We start from the raw sequence: 9097 nt of genomic DNA on the forward strand, positions 1-9097 counted from the left end.
ATGCGTATAGATTACACAATCTCCTGCTCTGATACCAATTGTTAGTATTAAAACCCTAATTGTGATTTGATGAACAAGATGTAGATAATAAGAACAAACACAAATAAAGAAGATATGTCGAATGATCGATTTATTCAAAACATGAGGAATAAATTACACTTTCAACATAGCCTAAAGAATCTAACACTACATAAGAAACCCCACAATGTGGCCCGTTACACTCATTGGGCGGAGCCCGTTGATTCACAAATCTGTATGTAGGACGGGGTCCGGTAGGGCCCATTATGTGATTATTTATGTATGTATGGTATGTGGTATCTTTGGGAATTAACTATGCTTTATGCTTATGATTTTCAGTTTATGTTTCAGTTACTTCGGTTTTCAAAGGGAAGAGCTCAGGATGATTGCAGAGCATACACCACATGTTTCTGTATTTTGTGATTTACTTTGATTTGATGATGTTTTAATAAATCCAAACTAACTTAGTTTTATGGAAAGTTTTTGTATTAAATATTTATTAATTTAAAAACGTAAATTTGATGATAATTCTAATACAAATATGATTATACCAATCATGTAATGTGATTTTGTTAAACTAGTAATGTAGTAAACTTACTATGTATTTCATGATAATTCTAATACAAATATGAACTTTCATACATACTTTATAGTATAAATCAAAGTATACGTCCATACAATTCTAAAAATATAGAGAACACCTAAATCGGACATCGCGTGAAAAAGTTATGATAAACCGAACACTATAAAATCTCTATAATACGAGGAATTTAAAATATACTTAGAATTAGCTATTGAAGTCTAAAATAAAGTTGTAGTACTCAGAAATACCTACGCGTGGATATAAAGAACGTGAAAAACGGAGTTCATATGCAAAAGTTATGACCTTCCGAAGATGCAGATGTCTAAGGGCATGACACGTGGCAGAAACCCTAGCCGCCTTAAGTCACGACGTGGACATTAAGGCCACGACGTGAAATGTGTCTAGGATACTAATCGGGGCTCGAAAACACGTGTTGAAGCTACGGGGTGACTCATGTTACGACGTGACCCTAGGTATGCCACGACGTGAAATGGCCCAGAACAACCTATAAATAGCCATTTCGACCCTAAGGCTCATTACACCATTTCTACTTTGTTTCATTCTCGTTTGTTGAAGCCGTTTCGCTTCCAAATCCTAGTGATCGCTAACCGCTGACTATTTTCAGTTAGATTCCGTCAAAGTACGATATTAACGTGAGTTTCACGGCCCCACTTTCTAATATTTTCAGGGGAAAACGCATGTTAAATATTGTATACACGATAATATTATGTCTATATAAAAGTGTATTAATATCAACATAGACAGTTATATTAACCGGGATATAGTTGCTCTAAATATAATATTTTGAGTATATACAACTAATGTCAACTTGTTAGCACGCTATTGTTATAGTAGTATACTAATGTAGATCTTAAGTTATACATAAAATTCTACATATATGTTGTGTGTGATATAGTTCCGGAGTTATACTCGGAAGTTCTATATGTTATTTGATAAGTATGTTGTTATTTTTGGTTTTATGTTAAGATAAAACTTGGTATGTTATATATTGTTATTGTTGGTTTTATGTTAAGATAAAACTTGGTATGTTATATATTGTTATTTTTGGTTTTATGTTAAGATAAAACCTTGTTTTACCTCAAGTTATAGCTGTTGTATTGCCTAAAGTATTATGAACTTAGAAGTAATGTTTAAAAGCGTAGTCTAGTAACTTAGGGTTTTAGACACAAAAATGCTTTTGTTGTTAGAATTATAGGAAGCCGACAAAGTCTACATGAGCTACCTCATTTATGAACTAAGATTGGGAATCTTAGTGGAAATCCTCTAACATGTAACCATTAATCCTGTCTGAGAGAGGAAGTTGTGTATGGATCTATGTGGGTTAACGCCCCATCTGTGGTTGTTGACTACAACCCAATCGGTTTTACGATGGACTATAGATCTATGCGGGTTGATAACCCCACCCATGGTTGCTAGCTACAACCCAACGGTCTGCAGGTGACGAATTGTCCTATTGATTGTTATGGACCCGGCGTCGATGAAGCGTACGGGGGAAGTATTTACCTTGGTGGAAGCATTTATGGCACCAATGGCGGTTTTATTGTGGCACCAATGGAGAAAACATTGGTGGGATATCTTTTAATCAAAGGTTTGTTTGTCTAGCAGCGGTTACGGACTCATGGTAGCACAACTTTACAAGCATTATACTTTGTCGATATACAAGTAGGAATGTTAAGTATAAGTTTCCCAAAGATTTATACTCTAAGTACAAGGCACTTGTAGGTATACTACTTGCTCATTAAGTAGACAATTATACCTAGCACACTTACTCGTATAGAATTGAAATAGATTTATATGTAGCGGTTTTTACTCGTATAGAATTGAAATAAGATTTATAGGTAGCGGTTTTAGCCGTAAGAATTGAAATAGATTCATACGTAGAAGTGTTACTCATATAGAATTGAAATAGATTTATACGTAGCGGTTTTACTCGTATAGAATTGAAATAAGATTTATATGTAGCAACTTTCTTTTGTATGGAACTACAAACACTTATATTCATACTAGATGAGATTGGTAAGTAAACTTTTATACCTAGGATATATATGCTAAACGTTGGAGAGTCAAAATGATACTTTCAAAACTATACTTTTGAACTTGGAAAATTTATTACTTTTTTATACAGAGTCAAAACCTGTGGACGCACCAAATTCATGTTGACGTATTTTAAAATGCACGTGTTTTTAGGAAGTTGATAACTATGATACGAGATATCACGTTACACTGCCCGGTGTTTTCGCCGATGGTCGGGGTGTGACAGATTGGTATCCGAGCTATTAACTGTAGTGAATTAGTACTTTCTTAGGAAAGCACGGCTATAGTTTAGGGCTTACTTTGTTAGGTTTAGGTATATCCCTTAACCTACAAATAAAAAGTATTAGTAATTATACTACTGAAGGACTACTTACGGGAGCGGTGACAGGATAGACATGTCGCGTTGGGTTGTTGGATTTCAAAACGGCTATATGCTAAAATGATCCTGCCCACCGACTGTCCTGATTGGCCGGTGCCTTATCAGCTAGACCTGAAGTAACAAACAATAAGTAATAATACGCATGAATACAACAAACACAAAGATATAGAGTTATGTATGAACTCAGTCCCACGATGAGAACACATGTATAAACAAAAAATATAGAAAACCCAAACCCTTGATAAGAATTCAACTCAAGGTTTTAGGTCAAACTACTTAGTCGAGTTTTATTGTACATGGTACGAACCACAACTAAACTTAGACTGATCACCTATGTTTAATTATGGTCAGGCCAATGCACAACTAAACTTGGATACGGTGGTTGATAGACTAAAACACCTGAAGATTCTAGAAGATTAAAGATAGATTTTAGATACCATAAACTCAGAGTACAAGAAGACGATGTTCCGAAGACAACATTTAGGAGTCCGTATGGTCATTCTGAGCTCCTTGTTAAGCCTTTTGGGATTGACCAACGCTCCAAAAGTGTTTATGGATCTCATGAATAGTGTTTGCAAAACCGTCCTTAGATAAATTCGTGATAGTATTTATCAATGATATATTATTGATATATTCATGAACCAAGGAAGAACATGGTCAACACTTGCAAATAACCATGGAACTACTAAGAAAAGAAAATTTGTACACCAAATTCTTCGAATGTGAATTTTGGAATAGAGAAGTACAAATTTTTAGAACATGTAGTTAGTAACAAAGGGATTCAAGTCGAACCCTCCAAGATTGAAGCAATTAAGAATTGGGAAGCACCAAAGACACCAACAGAAGTGCGTTAATTCTTAGGACTTGCTGGCTATTATCATAGATTCATAGAGAATTTCTCCAAGGTAGCCAAGCCGATTGCAACGCTAACCTAGAAGGATATGAAGTTCAACTGTAAAGTCAAACAAGAATCTGCTTTTCAGAAACTAAAGCAAATGTTGTGTAGTGCACAAATCCTATCCCTTCTATATGGGACAGAAGGCTTCGTCGTATACAGCGACACATCAAATCAAGGATTGGGCTATGTATTGATGCAAAGAGGAAAGGTTATCGCCTACGCATCATGACAACTTAAGGTGCATGAAAATAATTACACTACCCATGACCTTGAATTGGGAGTTGTAGTTTTTGCACTAAGAAGTTGGAGACACACCATTAGCCAGAGAACATATAGGTGATACCTTATTTGTCGAGCTAGAAATAATCCACGAGACAAACTCAAAAGATCATGCAAATTAAGGATCGATTAAAGGCAATACATGATCGTCAGAAGAGCTATGCTGATGTAAGACGTAAACCTTTAGAATTCTAAGTTGGAGATAGAGTAATGTTGAACGTCTCTCCTTGGAAAGGCATGATTCGATTCGGGAAATGAGGCAAACAAAAGCCACGATATATAGAACCTTTTGAAATTACAACAAGAATTGGTTATGTCGCATATCAACTTAAGTTACATCAAGAGCTAAGCAATATCCACAATGTTTTTCCCAACTAATTAACGTTTCCCCATCTACAAGATAAATTTCGGGACAAAATTTTATCAACGGGGGAGAATGTAACACTAGTCAAAATAGGTCAATAACAATCACATGTGATTATACCAATCATGTAATGTGATTTTGTTAAACTAGTAATGTAGTAAGCTTACTATGTATTTCATGATAATTCTAATACAAATATGAACTTTCATACATACTTTATAGTATAAATCAAAGTATTATCCATACGATTCCAAAAACATAGAGAACATCTAAATCTGACTTCGCGTGAAGAAGTTCTGATAAACCGAATACGATAAAATATCTATAATAAGAGGAATTTAAAACAGACTTATAATTATCTATTGGAGTTTAACTGAAAGTTGTAGTACTCGGAAATACCTACGCGTGGATATAAAGAACATCACAAACGGAGTTCGTATGCAAAAGTTATGACCTTCCAAAGATGCAGATGTCTAAGGGCATGACACGTGGCAGAAACCCGAGCCGCCTTAAGTCACGACGTGGACATTATGGCCACGACGTGAAACGTTTATGGGACACTAATCGGGGCTAGAAAACACGTGTTGAAGCTACGAAGTGAAATGGACCAGAACAGCCTATAAATAGCCATTTTGACCCCAAGGCTCATTACACCATTTCTAGTTTCTTTCTTTCTCGTTTGTTGAAGTCGTTTTGCTTCCCGAGTCTAGTGATCGCGAACCGCTGACTATTTTCAGTTAGATTCTGTCAAATTACGATATTAAGGTGAGTTTCACAGCCCCACTTTCTAATATTTTCGGGGCAAACGCATGTTAAATATTGTATACACGATAATATTATGTCTATATAATAGTGTATTAATATCAACATAGACAGTTATATTAACCGAGATATAGTTGTTCTAAATATAATATTTTGAATATATACAACTAATGTCAACTTGTTAGCATGTTATTGTTATATTAGTATACTAATGTAGATCTTGAGTTATACTTAGCATTCTACATATATGTTGTTTACGATATAGTTCCGGAGTTATACTCGAAAGTTCTATATGTTATTTGATAAGTATGTTGTTATTGTTGGTTTTATTTTAAGACAAAACTTGGTATGTTATATATTGTTATTGTTGGTTTTATGTTAAGATAAAACTTGGTATATTATATATTGTTGTTGTTGGTTTTATGTTAAGATAAAACCTGGTTTTACCTCAAGTTATAGCTTTTGTACTGCCTAAAGTATTATGAACTTAGGAGTAACGTTTAAAAGCATAGTCTGGTAGCTTAGGGTTTTGGACACGAAAATGATTTTGTTGTTAGAATTATAGGAAGCCCACAAAGTCTACATAAGCTACCTCATTCATCAACTAAGATTGGGAATCTTAGTGGAAATCCTCTGACCTGTAACCGTTAATCCCGTGTGAGCGAGGAAGTTGTGTATGGATCTATGTGGGTTAATGCCCCATCTGTGGTTGTTGGCTACAACCCAATCGGTTTTACGGTGGACTATAGATCTATACGTGTTGACGAGCCCACCCATGGTTGCTAGCTACAACCCAACGGTCTGCAGGTGACGAACTGTCCTATTGATTGTTATGGATCGGCGTCGATGAAGCATACATGGGAACTATTTACCTTGGTGGAATCCTTTATATCACCAATGGCATTTTTATTGTGGCACCAATGGAGGAACCATTGGTGGGATAACTTTTAATCAGAGGTTTATTTGTCTAGCAGCGGTTACAGACTCATGGTAGCACAACTTTAGAAGCATTATACTTTGTCGATATACAAGTATGAATGTGAAGTATAAGTTTCCCAAAGATTTATACTCTAAGTACAAGGAACTTGTAGGTATACTACTTGCTCATTAAGTAGACAATTATACCTAGCACACTTACTCGTATAGAATTGAAATAGATTTTTACATAGCGGTTTTACTCGTATAGAATTGAAATAAGATTTATACATAGCGGTTTTAGTCGTATAGAATTGAAATAGATTCATACGTAGAAGTTTTACTCGTATAGAATTGAAATACATTTATATGTAGTGGTTTTACTCATATAGACTTGAAATAAGATTTATATGTAGCAACTTTCGTTTGTATGGAATTGCAAACACTTATATTCATAGTATATGAGACTTATAGGTAAACTACTTATTTGGTAAGTAAACTTTTATACCTAGGATATATATGCTAAACATTGGAGAGTCAAAATGATACTTTCAAAACTATACTTTTGAACTTGGAAAATTTATTACTTTTATATGGAGTCAAAACCTGTGGACCCACCAACTTTATGTTGACATATTTTAAAATGCATGTGTTTTCAGGAAGTTGATAACTATGATACGAGAAATGACGTTACACTGCCCGGTGTTTCTGCCGATGGCCGGGGTGTGACAAGAACCTGCGAAAGCCTGGGGAATTAATTCAATAGGTTTCGTTGTGTTGGGTAGCGAGTGTTTGGTGTATGGATTGAGAAGGTGACTTAGAGGATTCTTGAGGAAAGTATGGATAGGTGTGGAAGGTAGTATTGGGCATGTACTACTAAAATCACAAGATTCATACTCGAATCGGGGAGAGTCTTGGTGAATTTAGGGAGCCAGTGAGATAAGGATTGTTGGGTATGTTCTGATCATTCGTATGTGATTTTTGGTATGGTGTTGAGCACTCATGAAAGGGGTTTAGGTTCTTGTTTCGGCTCAGGTGCAGGTAATGAGCCGATCGATGGGTGGAGGCGGGAGTTCATCTCATCGGAGATTACTCGTGGTATTTTGGAATGGACCCTGGAAATCTTTGGTTCAGTCAAGGAAGAGATGTTGGAGCTCTTGGATGGTCATCTTGGGGCCTTTCGAGCCGAGATTATGGCCACGGGGTAGCTGGGGGCTTATCTGGAGCCCAAAGCTTACGGATCCTTAGAATCCTTCTGGAAGGAGGTTCATATTGTTAATTATTGTCATTTGGTATCGGAGGTGAGTTTTGCACCATGAAATGAGGAGGAGGAGGTCAGGATTCCTTCAGATGTTTTTTAGGTATGTTATCTTCTGGGTTGTTATCGGAAATTTTTATTGTTTCAGAGTTTTGCTTGGGTCTGGGAAAGTAATATCTCGGGTTGGTTCTCTGCTATTTTATAGGGTTAGCTAAGATTGTTATATGTCATTCTGCATGCCGAGGGTCTCCAACGAATCATTCGCAGGTCGTATCTTGTTGAGAAAGTTTTAGTGTGTTCGGTTGTTGTTCCGGGTCTTTATCGAGATCATTTCATGGGTATTGTTTGAAGGATCTATGGTTGGAATTGTGGGTTAGTTCACCAGTGAATTCATGATTCGGTTATTTTATCTTTTGACATGGTGGGATCGGCAGTCGTCTATGGAAGAACTTTTGGAGTTCAAACACTATTGTTGCTAGGAGAGGGGCGGTAGCAAGAAGATTGTAACATCCGGATTTCCATGTATATTATTTTATTTAATTATTTTGGAATTTGTCGAGGAACTCAGCGAGTTGGAGCCAAGACTCACCGAGTAGGGTCGCGGATGTTCATCCGGGTTCACGTCCGGACTTGGCAAGTCCATTTATGGACACGGCGAGTCCATGCTGTTTAATGAAACCCTAATCCCCCGGGTTTGGAGCCTATTTAAGGGCACTTATAGCCTCCCATTGCGGCTACCAGTCCCTTGAGAGAACCCTAAGTGAGCCAAATCATTGTGAGGAAGAAGAAGTCACTTTTGATCCTTGTACCTTTGGTTTAGCAAGAAGGAGGTGACCAAGAGCAAAGATGAGGTGTGATTCTAGCAGTTCCAGAGTTCAGAGACTTCATTTTGAGGTAATAGTTCGAACCTCCTTCAGTTTTGGTGTTGATCATTAGAGTTAGGGTTTTCTAACCCCTTTGGAGAGTGATTATGTGGAGCAAATGGTCCCTCTTCGAGTTTGTGCCTTGGATCTGGACTCAAAGAGGTCTAGAGACCTTAACCCTCGGAGCTTTATGGATCAGTTTGGGGTTATTGGACTTAGGTTTCCATTTTTGGGACTAAATCTCCTTTTGATGCCTTGTTGTTGTTATACAAGCATCAAGTTTCGGACTTTACGTGACATTCATGCTTGGGAAGGCCAGATGTATGGTTTAGGGAAACAGATCTGACCTCAGGAGGCCAGTAGAGTTTGTGCATGGCATGAACTCGCCGAGTTGTTCTTGGGACTCGACGAGTAAGGTTAGGGTTTCACGTAAATTGCTCGGTGAGTAGACTTGCCGAGTTGGGGGATGACTCAGTGAGTCAAAAGGGGGTTAGAGGACTAGAGTTCAAGGAGGTACTCGCCGAGTTGTTCTTGAGACTCGGCGAGTTGAGTCGGGGTGGCCCCGCGATTCATGCCTGGTATGACTCGTCAAGCATAGGGAGGGACTCGGCGTGCCAAGCGGGACAAAGTGTTAGAGAACATGTGTGAACTTGCCGAGTCACCAGGGTGCACTCGACGAGTAGGGTCAAAGTGTGACCGTTGACTTTTATTGACTTTTAGGGT

Source organism: Lactuca serriola, chromosome 9 (genome assembly GCF_051521515.1).
Source record: "Lactuca serriola cultivar US96UC23 chromosome 9, Lser_US96UC23_V15, whole genome shotgun sequence".
Lineage (NCBI taxonomy): Eukaryota > Viridiplantae > Streptophyta > Magnoliopsida > Asterales > Asteraceae > Lactuca > Lactuca serriola.